This window comes from Anabrus simplex, chromosome 6 (assembly GCF_040414725.1).
Source record: "Anabrus simplex isolate iqAnaSimp1 chromosome 6, ASM4041472v1, whole genome shotgun sequence".
NCBI classification, from domain to species: domain Eukaryota; kingdom Metazoa; phylum Arthropoda; class Insecta; order Orthoptera; family Tettigoniidae; genus Anabrus; species Anabrus simplex.
Genome location: NC_090270.1, coordinates 81,043,976 through 81,061,231, shown reverse-complemented (window position 1 = coordinate 81,061,231; position 17,256 = coordinate 81,043,976). Strand labels below are relative to the sequence as shown.

The following is a 17,256-nucleotide window of genomic DNA, read 5'->3' as shown; positions in this document are numbered from 1 at the left end:
GGAACCAGGTGATTACAGAATGGATGGCTATACCCCCAGGACATCATTCGCGCGTTATACGCGTCTATGCCATCACGCGTGGAACAATTTATCAGTGTCCATGGAGGACCCAGTGCTTACTAGGCAACAGGACACATGCTAAACCTAGGTGACTGAAATACTAATCGCTTCTGCAGAAAATACTAACGAACATGTCCTGTGAATATGAACTTCGTATCCCTAGTCTTTCAAGGTGTTCTATTTTATGAACATGAGTGTATTTACGTCTCATACAATCTAAGATATTCAAGGACAATATTTACATTATGCGCTAATCTGATTCGCAATTGTTCAGGATAGTCTACTTGCCTCAGTATGTAAAAATCCTCCTTGTGAATGATGCGGTATTTTGTTTTAGAACCAGAAACTGTGTTGTCAATATACGGTGGTATTTATTCCGCATGAATTTTGTCCGATGGCTTATATTACTGTAATGTCTGTTCTGGTGTGTAGGGAAAGGTATTGATAAGGAAGTGATTATAACCAGGGCTAGAATTTTGATGAAACTGCATCTTCTCTCTGGTAACATATTAAAATATTTGCTTTAGTATTTACATATCTTATGATAAATATAGTATTTTAAGACATGGGGCAATTCTTTTTTGTATTTTCGTCCTTTAAGAGCATTCTTGTTCGTTCTTTATCATTTTGGATGCATCCTAGTTTATTTTCCTGAAATCTACAGTTTTGTCATTAACACCTCATGTTTTGTGCAATTTTTACCGGGGTGAGTGGCTCAGACGGTTGAGGCGCTGGCTTTCTGACCCCAACTTCGCAGGTTCGATCCATTGGTATTTGAAGGTGCTCATATACGTCAGCCTCCTGTCGGCAGATTTACTGGCATGCAAAAGAATTCCTCAGGGCCTAAATTCCAGCCCCTCGGCGTCTCCGAAAACCATAAAAGTAGTTAGTGGGACGTAAACCCAATAACATTATTTATTATTATGTACACCTTTTAATAGATTTTTCTACACATTCAGTATTTCCATGTTGACGACCACCCCCTATATAATGGACCAGTTCATTCTCCCCTCAAACAAGACTCGCAATGATGTGCTCTGTATTCAGGGTTCTATCTAGAGAAGAGTTCTCACTCGAGGCAGGAGCTGACAGTGATTAACGACCAGCGATGTTATGTACTTTAGGTATGCCCCTGTTGTTTCATGGGAGATAGAAAGGAACGCTGACAGTACGCTTCGACTTAACAGCGGCTAGCTTTGGCAAGCATCGCAGGCCTACATTCGGTAGGGGGAGGGGCTGCTCTCCACGGTCGGCTGTCCTGAAAATGTTTGTGTGTTGAAAACAAGTAGGGGGCCCCATACTACGAAAAACGTGAAATCAAGCACTTTCCTCAATTTTGCCAAAAATTGAAGGGCTAAAGGGCCAGAAAAGGTTTCAAATTTTGAGTTTTCGATAGCTGTATGAAACTAAAAAAAAATCGAAAATTACTTCCAGCCTAAATGCAGTTTTCATTTTTACTCAAATATTATCCAAATTAAAATTACTTACATAATTCTTTCTGTAATGTGTTCCTTAATTCAATACCCTCAGGTGTTTTTTTATTTTATTTTTGAAAAACGTCCATACCGAATGTAGTTATAAGGGCTTAAGTGAAACAATGCATTGACTCACATTAGCGCTCGTAGTGGTAGGAAAAGGCAGAATGCTAATCTAATCTTATCGACCGGATAACGATGATAAGGTACAGGATTGTAATTTGTATACTTTATTATATTTTATTTACCTAAAATTCATAGTTCATATCCCTAGGATGTTTTCAACATTGAATTGATATCCTGAAGGGCTATAACTATGGATTTTTACGTGGTTTTCCATTCCCCTGCACTGAGGTGACTGTCGGGACGGAATATTTTGTAGGCCACGGTTGTCACACCCTCCCTCCCATCCAAACTTCTCTTCACCCCAAGTCTCCCCGGCGTGAGAGAGGACGTTACCCTCTTAGAGTTCCACCATACCCCTTCAGGATACCGAACAGGCCAATGTACTGGAACTCAACGCCCGAACCACCAACAAGCGTACCATGGGGATTTGCATTGCTCAGGAGGACATTTTTTCTTGTTTTGATCCTAGGTGTAACCCCTTCCCCCCACGTTTATTACAAATGTTCTTATAAATCTGCATTTCAGTTACTGTGGAATTAGCCGTGTTGTGGATTTAGCTAATTCACCCATCATCATCATTTCTTTTCACATTTTATTGTTTACAACAGCAATATATGAATGTCGCTTAAAAAATCATGGTTTTTCTTCTCTTCTAGGTAAGTACTGGTGCTGCATTAGTGGAGGTAGAAGAAGGCTTTACTTGCTGTTCTCTGTAAGTTTATAGATATTCTCTACAAAAAATATTAACATTCATATTAATTCACTAGCTGTAGTACCCGGCGTTGCCCGGATAGTTTCTGAATATTTACCTTTAAGATTTGCATTACCAGTTAGTTATGTGTGAAGTGAATTTTTATAGAATTTCCTTTTGACTTGCAGACTGATATGTTACGATCTATTATCTAGTTTTAGAATTAGTTAGATGTGCTTCATTTCAAGCTTTAGATTATTTAATTTTCGAGTAAAACTTCGAATCGACTGGGAAGTATTTGATCCTGTCAAAGATTAATAGTGATAACCAAATTTATTTAGCCGTCGCACTATAGATACGATGTACAGGATTTCAACTGTCAATGACACTGTCCCCCTCTCGCCTCCCACCCCTAAGAGATAAAAAATCTGGATTGTCACCACTCATCTCAGCGACACCTAAAACTGTAGATTCGACACTGTTTTCGATTATTTTTATACCTCACTCCCCCCTCAACTTAACCCCAATGGGGCTGAACATGAACTTTTAAAAATTCGGAGTGTCACTATTCATTACAGCGACCACGAAAACTATGGATTCGATACTATTCTAGAATATTTTTATACCACCCCCTCGCCCCCTGCCCATAAGGGTGCTAGGGGTGTCCTGGTACTAATTGATAAGTGTACCAAGTTTGGTGAAATTGCTCCAGTGGTTTAGGAGGATATGTGTCATTTACACACACACACACACACACACACACACACACACACATCCATTTTATATTTAGTAAGAAGAAGAAGAAGAAGATGATATTTATATATAGTTTTCGATTATTTATATATCTCATCCACTCCACCCCCCACTTGGACCTGTAAAAAATCCGGAGTATTACTATTCATCCCAGAGATCCTGAAATCTATGGATTCGAAACTGTTTTTAATTACTTCTATATCTCACTCCCCTTCGCTCCCCACCTAAAAGGGGGCTGAACTTGGACTTTAAAAAATTCTGGAGTATTACTTTTCAACTCAGCCACCTCGAAATCTATGAATTCGACACAATTCTCGATTATTTTTATAACTAACCCCCCTGACCCTCCTTTCTTAAGGGCGCTAGGGATGGCTTACCCCCACAGTGCTCATCTCCCGATAGTAAGTAATACGTGTACCAAGTTTGGTTGAAATTGCTCCAGTGGTTTAGGAGGAGATGTGTCATTTACACGCACACATACATCCATTTTTATATTTAGTAAGATAAGATTTTTATACTTCACCCACTTCCCATCCCCGCTCAAAGGAGTCCTATGAGTGCCTTACACAACAGTATATTTTTTACAGATAGTAAGTCTTAAGTGTACCAATTTTGGTTGGCAGCTATGCCCAAACGTACATGCTGCTCTATAATCCTGGAGCTGACGTTGCCATGGTTACGGCAGTTCATTTCTTTTATCCGATTCCTAGAGCAAAGGTAGTGTGGTGCCAATATCTCCATAACGGTTGGTTTTAGGGACTTAAAACATGGTTTTCGGGCCCGTGGGGCTTACCGAGTTTTGTTCTTTGCGTCAAGAGGATTAAATTGAGCTTTGTCTCGTCCTTATACGACAAATTTGATATTTTGCCCATATTAGCCTATTATTTTTATATCTCCCCTCCGTGCCCCCCACCTCGAATTGTTTTGAAAAGAAAATACAGCCCATGTTATTCACTGGCAATGTCATTTCTATAGGTGAAGTAATTTTTAAAACCGGTTCAGTAGTTTTTGAGTCTATTCGTTACAAACAAACAAATTTTTCCTCTTTATAATATTAGTATAGAAGTATAGATTACAGCATTGTGTTAGCCAGGTGCGACACCCTTTTAATAATCCACTGGTTGCAGAGATTTTTTTAAATTCTCATGTCGGAAATATCTTGTAAGCGCATGCACAGACATGTTGTCCTGATATAAACGAAGCATGGTATCCCGCACACCTTCTCGCTTAGCGCATTGCTGCAGGTAAACAGCCCACAACAAGATCTTGTTATGATTGAAATGGGCATAGTGCAGGATGTATATCAATACACACACTCTGTCGTTCAATCCCTCCCCCTCCTTTTCGGTACTGGAATGGCCCTCAACACTACCTCTTCGTACCCTGCCCTTTCCAGTACTGGAGTGGGGCATTGTTGACTGTATATGTCAGGACACCATTTCTGTTCATCCGTGTATACAGCCAAATATTAATTTAAAACACCAAAGGTATGTCACATGAATTGTGACTAATAATATGTAAACGTTAAGTGTATTCTGCGTTGCTTGAAACTGTTCATCTTCAGTACATGAAGATGGGCACATCGGACATTGGAGGAAATGTTTCATGGTTTGTTCTTGGCCGCATTCGCACTTGATATTGTCGGCATTTATGGAGTTCCATTTTGCAAGGTTGACTTTGGACCTGCCACTCCTATCCTCCGTCTATTCAAAGATTTACACACAGCTCAGTTTTCATTGTAGCTGAGTGGTAAACGTTCCGCTACTGCCATCTATCACGGGATGTTACGATCATGCTTTTTCACAACTATACACTTACAGTTTTGCTTGATGTTCGCAGGAAACATTTCCTGTAATTGAGTCTTGGAAGTGGGAGTACAAGGCCGAACAGAGATACTATTGTGTCTGAAATTCTACAGATAAGTTATCAGGCCAACAGAATTAACATAACCAGCCTGAAGTATCCTCAGGTACGAAACGAGTCTCTGACATTGTCAACACCAGAGCTATTATATGCTAGTTGCTTTACGTCGCACCGACACAGATAGGTCTTATGGCGACGATGGGACAGGAAAAGGCTAGGAGTGGGAAGGAAGCGGCCGTGGCCTTAATTAAGGCACAGCCCCAGCATTTGCCTGGGTGAAAATGGGAAACCACGGAAAACCATTTTCAGGGCTGCCGACAGTGGGGTTCGAACCTACTATCTCCCGAATACTGGATACTTGCCACACTTAAGCGACTGCAGCTATCGAGCTCGGTAACACCAGAACTGAAAATCCGGACATCAGATTTAAAATCAAAGCAGATGAAACACGAAATGAACTTAGGAAGACAATTCAAGAAATTGAAGTTGTCGAAAGCGACTTTCAACCTATTAGGTCGTGTTACGTACATTTAGTACGTGTTGAAGAGATGTTAAGTACAGAACAAAAATGGCCAACCAGACACCAGTGGGATCCGAACCCACAACCTCCATAGCTCAATCGGTAGAGCATCATCATCATCATCTGTTTACCCTCCAGGGTCGGCTTCTCCCTCGGACACAGCGAGGGATCCCACCTCTACCGCCTCAAGGGCAGTGTCCTGGAGCTTCAGACTCTCGGTCGGGGATACAACTGGGGAGAATGGCCAGTACCTCGCCCAGGCGGCCTCACCTGCTATGCTGAACAGGGGCCTTGTGGAGGGATGGGAAGATTGGAAGGGATAGGCAAGGGAGAGGGAAGGAAGCGGCCGTGGCCTTATGTTAGGTACCATCCCGGCATTCGCCTGGAGGAGAAGTGGGAAACCACGGAAAACCACTTCCAGGATGGCTGAGGTGGGAATCGAACCCACCTATACTCAGTTGACCTCCTGAGGCTGAGTGGACCCCGTTCCAGCCCTCATACCACTTTTCAAATTTCGTGGCAGAGCCGGGAATCGAACCCGGGCCTCCGGGGGTGGCAGCTAATCACGCTAACCACTACACCACAGAGGCGGACTCAATGGTAGAGCAACCGACGCGAAATCGGGAGGTTGTGGGTTCGGATCCCACTGGGGTTCTGTACTTAACATCTCATCAACACGTACTAAATGTACGTGACAGACTTAATAGGTTGAAAGTCTCTTTCGATTACAATGTGGTCGTGAAAATTCAATATTCATTAAACTGAAGTTGATTTATTAGGCATTTTAACTTCAAAGAAAAAAGTTTCATGAACAGTGAGATGCTTGCGGTGTTGGAACAACAGAAAATTAAACAAGAACAACGAGGCGGCTTCTGTGTGCATCCAAAGAACTATCAACATTAAAATAAGAAAAGCAAACAAAGTGTGGTTAAACGAACATTGTTACGATGTTGAGATCCAGATACACAAAAACAACAAGAAATTCGTTTCTGAAATTGAAACACCTTGCTTGCAATTGTGAGTATCGAATTAAGAAAGACAAGCCTACGTACATGGCATTCGTTGATCTAGAAAAGGCATTCGATAATGTTCATTGAACCAAGCTATTTGAGTTTATGAAGGAGATTGGGATCAGCCTGCTGTGATAAGAATCGATAGTTAGGTAAAAGAAGCAGCAATCCAGAAAGGACAGAGACTAGGATGCGTTTTGTCTCCTCTTCTTTTCAATATTTGTATAGAACGGGAGGTAAAGAAAATCAAAGAATTTGGAAAGGGAATCATAGACAAGGAAAGAAGGAAATCAAAACTCTGAAATTTGTCGATGCTCTTGTTACTTTTCTCGACTCTTCTGACTATAGAAATTGCGTGATGGTATGGACACCTTCCTGGAGGAGGAGTAAAAAATAAAATAAATAAAGCCAAAAGTAACTGAGAGCAGTCGAACGAATTCAAATGATGTAGGAAATATTAGATTAGAAATTGAAGTCTAAAAGGAAGAAGATGAATATTGTTACTTGGGTAGTATAATTTATTTATTTATTTATTTATTTATTTATTTATTTATTTATTTATTTATTTATTTATTTATTTATTTATTTATTTATTTATTTATTTATTTATATTGCACTGACAAAGATGTCTTATGGCGACGATGGTACAGGAAAGGGCTAGGAGTGAGAAGGAATTAACCGTGGCCTTGATTAAAGCATGATGAGAACTAAGGGAAACCATCTTCACGGCTGCCCGCAGTGGGATTCAAACCTGCTATTAACAGAATGCAAGCTGACAGCTACGTGAACCAACCACGCAGCCACACGCTCTGTGGCAGTAGAATAACTGACGATGGAAGAAATAAGGAGGACATAAAATGCAGACTAGCACAAGCAAGGAAGATCTTTCTTGTTTTCGTCTGGAGCGTAGTATGGTATGGAAGTGAAACGTGGACAATAACTTGCTCGGAAAGAGTGTAGAATCTTTTAAAATGTGGTGTTACAGAACAATGCTGAAGTTGAGATGAGTAGATCGAATCAGGAATGGAGAGATACTGAGTGGATTTGGTTAGAGGGAACGATTAGGTGAAATTTGACTAGAAGAAAGTATAGAATGATAGGACACATCTTAAGACACCCAGGACATGTTCAGTTAGCTTTTGAGGGAAGAGCAGATGGTAAGAACGGTAAGGGTAGACCGAGGTATGAATATGACAAACAGATTAGAGTAGATGTAGGATGTGTTAGTTACGTAGAAATGAAAAGGTTTTCACATGATAGAATGACATGAAAAGCTGTATCAAACCTGCCTATAGACTGGCGTCGGAAACAACATAAATATGGAAATGAATTGGAGACAAACTGCAACCCTGCCTCACTCCTATATCCTCTATTTCTGGGATCACTGTCTCACTTTCCTCTTTTGAGCACATGAATTTTCACACGAGGGAGGTCAATTGAATTGGAACCGACACATTAGCAGAATGGAAGAGAAAGGAAAAGTTTGATGGGTTCCTGGAAAGCGATTGGAAGGAAGAGATGGACAGGACTGAGAGAATAGAACAGAGCCGGGCGACACAGTGGTTGAAATTAAGATATTATGCGATTATAGGTCGGAGTGGCAGAAATTTGTGGAACGGGGTTAACTCAATGCATTAAGGCATAAGGGAATCGAAAAAGGATTTCTAGATAAAAATTCCAACCTAGTATCTACTGGGATTCGAACCTCGTCCCACGGGGTTAATCACTCTCCTAATTACATAGTCAGCTCACAATATGCAATCAATAAAGTAACTTAAAGTTTTAAGTGTTCACTGCGATGATATTAAAGTTTTCTCTAGGGTTAGAATATAACATCAAATGTCATTGAATTGTTAATTGAAATATCTTATCAACAATACCCGTATTTCTTTTTACATCAGGAAACTGCGAGATTAATATGCGAGGCAGCTGCGTCTCATCTCAATGTATGTGCGAGAATAGCTCATCATTTTGTTGCAATAAGTAAAAAGGGCCAGTTCGAAACCATTAAAACTTTTGTCTGCTGTGCTTGTCCAATTCATTCGCTTCTACTGTAAACATTTCTCCGTAAATACCAATCCCGACCCAATATAAATGATGTGGTCCATACTGGTATGCTCGGTAGAGGGAATATTGATTTTACTGCTAAATGAATGTAGGGTTGGGGAGAGATTGCTTTTCCTGTACTGCTCACAGTCAAATTTTCCAACCTATTTAGATATAGGTCCGTTATAATTACACTATTACCCAGACAAATTACAGTACGAGGTGCATATAATGAAATGCATGTTTCATAGCCCTGACGAGCGCAGATATTTATGACTGAAAGCTTTCAGAAGATTTTTCTTCTTGATATTTAAAGCATTCATGATATCACAGTCTGAGATTGAATCGTTTCTCATGATCTCTCGTTCGGATTAAAATCATGTTCAAGAACTTTGGTTTACATTTAATTCTTCCATAGGACTACTTTATCAGAACGAAAATTTTACCATAGACTTCGGTTATGATTAAGAATTGAAATGTATTATTTATAGCAAAAATGATGTTATATAGCATTTTGTACTTGTGAGATCCCACAAACTCTTTATCATTTTTTATTTGACTCTCTCATTTTTGAAATAAATAAATATGAATTTTATTATGATTTAAATATGTGTAATATAAAGTATCAAGCAATTTTAATGCTTTTTTTTTTCAAAATGTTGCTATTATAATGCATTTAAATTTCTCCCCTTTATTTACAAGTCGTCCCACTTTTAAGCTGTAGTTATTTTTATGTATTAATGCAATTTCGTTGTCTATAGCCCTAATATACCAATCGGTAAACCAGAGTTTGTAATTGGGTAATCAGTAATAATAGTAATAATATAATAACAAACTCGAAATATAGGAGAGAAAAATACTGAGGAAGATATTTGGACCTATCAAGGAAGGGAATGATTACAAAAGGCGACCCAACCAAGAGCTCTCCAAATACGAATACTGCGAAAAAATCACGGACGTGGCCATGAAGAGATGCCTATCATTTTATGGACACGTCTACAGAATGCATCATGCCAGATTAACCAACCAGCTTCTCGTTGACTGGCAAAAGAACAAGTCACCATGGTTGATGGAAGGAAACAAAGATCTGCAGGAACTCGAAGGAACAGAAAGAGACTTAAATGATCGAACATCTCTCAGAAGGATGCTTAAACAAATGATATTCCAAGACAAAACACCAAGGGAGAGGAATCAACAATACAAGCAGAGGATGCGCAATTACTGGGCAAACATCAAAACCCACCCCAAACGCAATAGTTGAATATCGTGGTCATTAGTAGTTCTATATGAAACGATAATAATAATAATAATAATAATAATAGTAATAATAATAATAATAATAATAATAATAATATTTTATAGCATTAATTATTTGAAGAAATGTGTATTATCTTTGACCTGTTTTCCTATTCTATTAAATTTATACGAGAAGGATAAATGAAAGTAAAATATTAGGCCCAAATGAAAGGGCTTATATAACCCAATTTTCTTTCGTCCCATTCATGTCGAGTATTACATGCGCCACGCATCAAAATTTTACTATCACTTGCAAAACCATCTATCCATGGAGCCGGACTGTGTATATATGCATTTGAAGGCATGTGTACAGTTATACGTTGAGGTCAACCCATTTTTATTTCCAGCATAACACCGAATGAACGTTCGTGTTTAACGGAAATTACTGTAATTTAAAAGTCAACTATCGAAATATTACAAATTACAAACAGCATGCGCCTTCATGTTAGTGCCACTCTTCTACCCTCCCAAGGAATGGCCTCTATGTCAGAGAGTACTATAGTTGTACAGGCACTCTCTCATCCATGTGCTCTGTAGTAGAAGAATGCAAAGAACAAAACTACGCACACCACGCGGTTATGGGCGCACATAGCTGCAAGCTTGCATTCGGGAGAAGGTGGGTTCGAATCTCACCACTGACAGCCCTCAAGATAGTTTTCGGTGGTTTCCCATTTCCATACCAGGTAACTGGTACAAGTGTACCTTAATTAAGACCACGGTCGCTACCTTTCGCATCATTGCGTCGCGGAAAAACCTTCGATGTGTTAGTGCGACGTCAGACCACTAACACACAAAACAAAAAGAACATTGCGCATGCTCCTGTTTATAGCTTAAGTAGCTTATCAGCTGATATCATGAGGTTTCCAGACTTGTCGTGTGTAAGGAACGAAACAAAGTCTCAAAACACATATTTTTCAAATGTAAATAAAAAACAAGATTACGCATTCTTCGCGATCACTCCTATTTTGCTGAAAAGTATAGTTTATTGAATTAATGTTCACTTATAGCATTAATTCGCAATAATCGAACTAGCTTTAAAGAACTGTAAGTAAAGAAAAAGTGATCGAAGGCGAAAACAGAACGCTTTTTTAAACTTTCATCGCGTTAATCGCTTTGCGACATGTTAATACCTCTGGCTATAATTTTAAAGTTAAATTTAAACTGGAATATTACTGAAGATCTTGTTTCTTTTCTGTCACTCTCTCTCACACCCTGTTTGTATTACTATGACGTACAAGTGGACTTGTGCCAGATTTACGGGCGTATGCTCTTCCTGGACCATCCTCAGTCAGTTTCTAGTCATTTGACTGGGTCAAGAATGGAATGAATGAAGCCCCCATCCAGCGGCGAGGATAGGAACTGTGCCGGATATCGAAGCCTGTCACACTCCTCTGGAGCATTGATTAATGACTGACAGATGAAATGAAATGATATTGGTGAGAGTCGCTGGAATGAAAGATGGCAAGGAAAATCGGAGTACCCTGAGAAAATCCTGCCCCGCCTCCGCTTTGACCAGCACAAATCTCACATGGAGTGACTGGGATTTGAACCAAGAAACCCTGCGGTGAGAGACCGGGCGGTGTCACCTGAGTCTTGGAGGCTCTTCCTGGACCCTATGTAGAATTATATATTCAATAATTACGTGGTTCTGTGTTGGTTGGTAGTGTCCCAGTCCCTTACATAGAATAATTTATCAGACATCTCCATGACCTCCGGCTTAACCAAGGATTAAATATGGATCATCCGAACCGAACAGTGTTACGATGGCCACTCAGTCAAGAAACGGACAACATTTCAGACACCCTATCACCATATTACTGAAGATTTCGAACATCTCGAACGAGGATACAAATCGTGTTAAAGATCTCGAACTGGTGGGCTGGATAGCTCAGACGGTAGAAGGTTGGCCTTCTGTGTTCAAGTTGGCTTCGATCCGGTTCAGTCGGGTGGTATTTGAAATTGCTCAAATACGTCGGCCTCGTGTCGATAGATTTACTGGAACGTTAAAGAATTCCTGCGGGACAAAATTCCGACACCTCGGCGTCTCAGAAAACCGTAAAAGTAGTTAGTGGGACATAGAAATTCAATAACATTATTAGATCTCGAACTCTAAATTTGTTTCGTCTCGGATACACCTTACCGGAGATCTGAAATTAGCAATCAAATCCTACTGGGAATGCCTTTGATCTTTAAGAATGTTTCCTTTGGACCAACCAGGGCCATTTAGTGCTTGTGGTATGGGTCATACAGTCGACTGACAAATGGGTTCAGTACTGCTGTTTGCAATTCTGCTTTCCATTTCAACTGGAATTATCTTTCTCTTACAGGTCACGGTCCCCTCATTATTAGATCAGTCTACCCGTGCCTGTATTCAGGCCGATGAACGAGAGAGATCTCCTAGGCTAAAGTAACCTTTATCGATGCTGAACAAGGAAGGCGTAAAACGTTGGAAAGAAAGAAATGTATTTTCCAGGCTGTATTGTAATTTTATATACGAAAGATACTCGTTTCTTCAAAATGACACCTTGAGATGGTCTCGCGCCAAGTTCCCAGTGAAATCCTTTGTCTGACGGCTTCATATCTTTGAGAGCAAACGTCACTGAAATTCGCAATGTCTCGGTTCATCCCACCGCCTGCATGAAATTCCTCAAGTTATACTCTTGTTTCAAGAAAATAGAAAAGAAAAGGAAAGAAAAGGAAAAAGAACATCCATTTAGTAATCGAACACTTGAGTGGACGTTGACTCCAGACTGAAACTCGGGGCAGCGAATTACTCTAGTATACAGGGGGTACAACAAGTGAGGTATGACGACCTCTCCTAAATTTGTCAATTTTATTTCAGTGTATTTCACACAGTTTAACCCTTTTAAGGACATCATCAGTGTATGTCTGGCTTGGCTGCTAACTGGTTAGCATACTCTGCTTTGGTCGAACGGGTTCCGGGTTCGATTTCCGGTAAGATAGTGGATTTTAACCTTCACTGATCAATTTCTCTATTTCGTGGACATTGCGTTTGCCATCTTCAACATTAGATTTCATCCTAGGTTGGTTACCGTCCTACACCAGACCAATCTGGAGACTATAGGCCACACATTTTTATTTTTTAACCTATTAGCAAGCAAAGAAGAGCATAACGAAATTTAAGCTGCAGGCGCACTCTGTAAGATAGCGGATGTTTGGCTACCCTGAAATTTGTCATGGCTCTTCAAATTGCGAGCCATAACCGATGTATTTGGGCTTTCGAAACAAATACGTCAGCAATTACATTGCATTTTATTTTGTAGGACTTCTATCAAAATCTCTTTGCCTCGTTGCTTGCTCTAGGCAACCATACAAGTGCACTGAAAATATTATGTTCAATAAGTGTTTCCCATCTACAATAAATTGAATTGGATTCTGCTATCCGCATCGTGAGTCCACTGGGGTAAATCATACGTATTACGTTCGTTTCCACTTGCACTTACGTCTATGCTATTCGTTGCGAATGGTAGACCAAACTAAGAGTCCTTCATAATCTGGTCGAGAAAGCTCAAATCGCCAGCGCCTATTGAACGGTGTGTGTGTGTGTGTGTGTGTGTGTGGTTTTTTTTGTAGGCAACATGCACAACGTCTGTGTCATGCACACTGCATACTTGGTCGGTTAGAATATTCGCGTTATCCAAAACGTGTACGTTCCCAGAAGGGAACCTTAATTTAATTTTATTGATTGCAAGTATTAAAATCATTTAAGCTCCTTAAGCCTTTGCGAATGTGAAATGAAAAGCCTTCCCCCCGCCTTGTAGCAGTGGATTCATCAGTTGGATTAATACACATTTCCAGGAAGCTGGCGCCTATTGCGCCGTTGACACACTACTACTACTACTACTACTACTACTACTACTACTATTACTACTTCTACTGACACGTTTTCATTCCCTCCCTGAAGGCGACAGCGGGCCACCTAGACGGTAACGCCGTCTTTCGGACCCCGAAGATGTGATACGATTAAAGAGATATTCGAAGAAGGTGAGAGAGTAGGCGGCCGTGGCCTATACTAGGAACTGTTCCGGCAGGAAAATGTAAAACCACGAAAAACCAATCTCAGGACAGCCGACGGTGAGGACCAGTCCCTCTTCATGTCCCGAATACAGAGAGAATACGGTAGAGCCGTGGCCACCCCTCCTTGCTCGGTTGGCTGGTCGGAGCGCAGAGCTGTCGGACAACGGAGCAGCCGTGGTCACTTGTGAGCCGAGACCCACTTTGCATCCGCCGACCTCGTTGAGACACCACTACAAGCCTCCTATGTAGGACAAGGCAGTGACAGTGCATTAGGGGAAGCATATGCCTCCACTTGTGTAAATACTTGCCATTGGCCTTTATATCAAAAATTAAGTTCACAGAAGGAAACCATAATTTCGTTTCATCGAATGTAAACGTTTTAATATTCAAGTTGTTAGAGCAACTTCAGATATAAAATAAAACAAAATACGGTGGTGTATTTCAGTACTCAGACCGTATATTCGTGCATATACTTAACGTGAATTTCCTTCTAGTATCACTCACTTTAATAGGGTAGAAATGTTCATGCCCCTGCTGATAACCTACGCAGCTTTCAGACATCAGCAGACCGAGCTCGATAGCTGCAGTCGCTTAAGTGCGGCCAGTATCCAGTATTCCGGAGAGAGTGGGTTCGAACCCCACTGTCGGCAGCCCTGAAGATGGTTTTCCGTGGTTTCCCATTTCTACAACAGGCAAATGCTGGGCCTGTACCTTAATTAAGACTGTACCGGGCGGTACACCTCTACTCTGTTTATTTAAAAGTTGCGCCAGTTGAAACACCTCTTCTGGAGGAAGGTTGAACTTTATCTATTCTATTAATTCTCTACTTTCTCAGAAGATGTCACCACGTGGAAAATTTTGAGTTTTTGAACTGTGTCACTTTTGATGTGTTTTTGTTTCGCTTGAAGTAAGAAGTGGGAACTTTCTCTTCTAGAGGACACTACTGAAGAATTACAATAGTGCAACCTAGTGCGAAATCAAAGAACTATTTTGTTGGAGAAATTTTTATTTCAAAAGTTTGTTTCTTGTTAAATTTCTTTCTGTTATTGTTTAAGTTGGCTGTATACCCCTCTTTTTCCCCTTAGTTTGGATCTAGCCAATCCCGAATTTCTTTAATTAATTTTCCACCAATAATGTGTTTCTTTTTCCTCTATGTAGGGGTTTCTTTTCCCGAACCAATAAAGATTTTGTGGGAGGGTGTTTTATTTCCCCTAACGCCTAGAATCTTCCGCGAGAGGATATAAACTGCTGATTTTGGGGTCTCCGGGCCACTTCTGTTCCATCTTTCAGTGTATTAAGTACATAGCAGGAGGCGGGAAGCGCCTCTTTCCTCGGCAGCGATCTACTACCAGGTAATGGCCTATTAATATCTTCTTTTCTTGCTAGGTCGGCAGTTTAACTCTCGCGGCGGGTTCGAAGCGTTTTCCATCATGTAACCTTTTCCTAAAATGTAACTACTCTTTTCTTCTTTTTCTTGTAAAGTTACATATTGGGATAGAGAGTGCTAACCCTCTCGAGCTCCCACTCACATTTGTTTTGAGGTGAACTTATCTTCTCAAACTTTTCTTCGTTTATGTAATGTAAAGTGTTCTTCTCTAAGTCACCTCTGTAGTATGGGATTAGCCCTTGCGTTAGTGGCCCAGAGCCAGATTAGTTTTTAAAAGCAAAGTGTATTAGGAGTGCAAGTTCGCCTCCTCTCAAGTTGTATTTTAGAGGTCATGCATTAATCTTTTCTCACCTAATAGACCTCAGTAGGTTGGGTATTTTACCCCTGTGTATATGTCCTTTGAGGACAACTTGAAAGTTGAGTTTGGTGTGGCCTGGGAGAGGCTTAACTTTAAGAGCGAGTGGCTCTTTTCTAAAACTGAGAGTTGTATGCCTCGAGGAGGCTTTGCTGTGTAATTTGGAGCAAGGGCTCCAGGGTTTGAGTGGGGTCTTCTGCCCCTTTTGTTAAAATTGGTATATCGTAAAGTTGAGCTAGTTGCTCAAGAATTGTGTTTTCAGGGCTCGAAGCCCAAATTCTTTAATCCCTGTAATTGTACATTTCAAGTTGTATTTCGGCTACTAAGTACCTGTTCTATTTGTTGTTACCTAATTTTGAAAAGAAAATATAACCTTGTTAAATTTTAAAATTTAATTTCTCTTTAGTAGCTTGAGACCTATTCACCACCCAGCACCTTCTTTCATGCTTAACTACCACAAAAACTCGGTAACAAGTGGTAGCTGAGCGTGGTTGAATGGGTCTCAATTTAGCCCCTTTTGACGGCTAAACATTGCTTTGATTCGAACTCTAACAATTTTCTCAGTTGCTGGAATTTTTTTGAGTTTTTCAAAATTGTTCTGTCATCATGCCCGGCCCTCGCGATGTTCTCCTCCTTAACTACTTGCGCAAAGAGGAGTTGATATATGAGTTAACTATCAGAAACGTTCAATCTGGAGGCACGGTTGCAATAGACACTAACAAGCTTAGAGAGTCCCTTGATTTGCCCATTTCCATCCCCAATTTGGGAGAGAAAGAAATTGACGACTCTCTTTCCACGATTGTCGAGAATATTACTGGGCTAGCATCGGTAGTCAGCTTTTTTGATGAAAACTATCCATCTCCTAATCAAATTAAGCGTGTGCAAGGCAGGCTGTATCACTTTGCAAATAGAGTTAATGATCTATTGTCTCTAAAGGTGAATGACGTTCAGAGGAAGCAAGCTAATACGCTCCTTAAAACTATTTCTGAATTGTCTAATAAGGTCACTCAATTGCTAACCGGCGAAGCTCCTCCCAAAACTGATCAACCCGCCACGGTGAATGTAGGTAACGAGGAAGAGCCTCCTCAGGGAGAAGTCAATAGGATAACCGTTGCTGCTCAAACTATCTCTGCCCCATCGAACAACGAATCTGAACGCCGTGCGTCATTGAGTAACATCCGCTCTGAATTAACTTCCTTGCCCTTGAAACCTTTAACGACTATGACACCTGGGTTCAGCAGCTTGCCTCATCCATTGGCAATGTTGCTTAGAGGTATCTCTAAGTTCTCCGTCAACACCACCAGTGACGTAATTTCATTTTTAAGATTTCTAGTGGAATTTCAGGATCATGCCCTTGTGTTTTCTCTTTCCCCATGTCAAATTTTGCAAATTATCTATCCTTATGCTATTGGTGTTCTATCTGACAAAATAGTTAGAGCCATTGCCGAGCAATCCTCTATTGAGGATTTCCACGCCCATTTGCTAGCTAACTTCATCCCGGCTAGGGCCAGGTCCTCCCTTATTCAGAAATACTATTATCGGGTACAGCGCTTGGATGAAAACCTGGCAGACTTCATCCAAGATATTAAGTTTTATACTAGGGTGTTTGCTCTCCACTTCCCTGAGGATCAGATCG

General features: G+C 40.5%; 1 protein-coding gene across 3 annotated transcripts in view; it reads left to right on the top strand.

Moving 5' to 3' along the window:
• Nucleotides 1-17,256, top strand: part of LOC136876128 (pleckstrin homology domain-containing family G member 5) — a 1,197,778-nt gene that overhangs the window by 401,876 nt on the left and 778,646 nt on the right. The window lies entirely within an intron of this gene.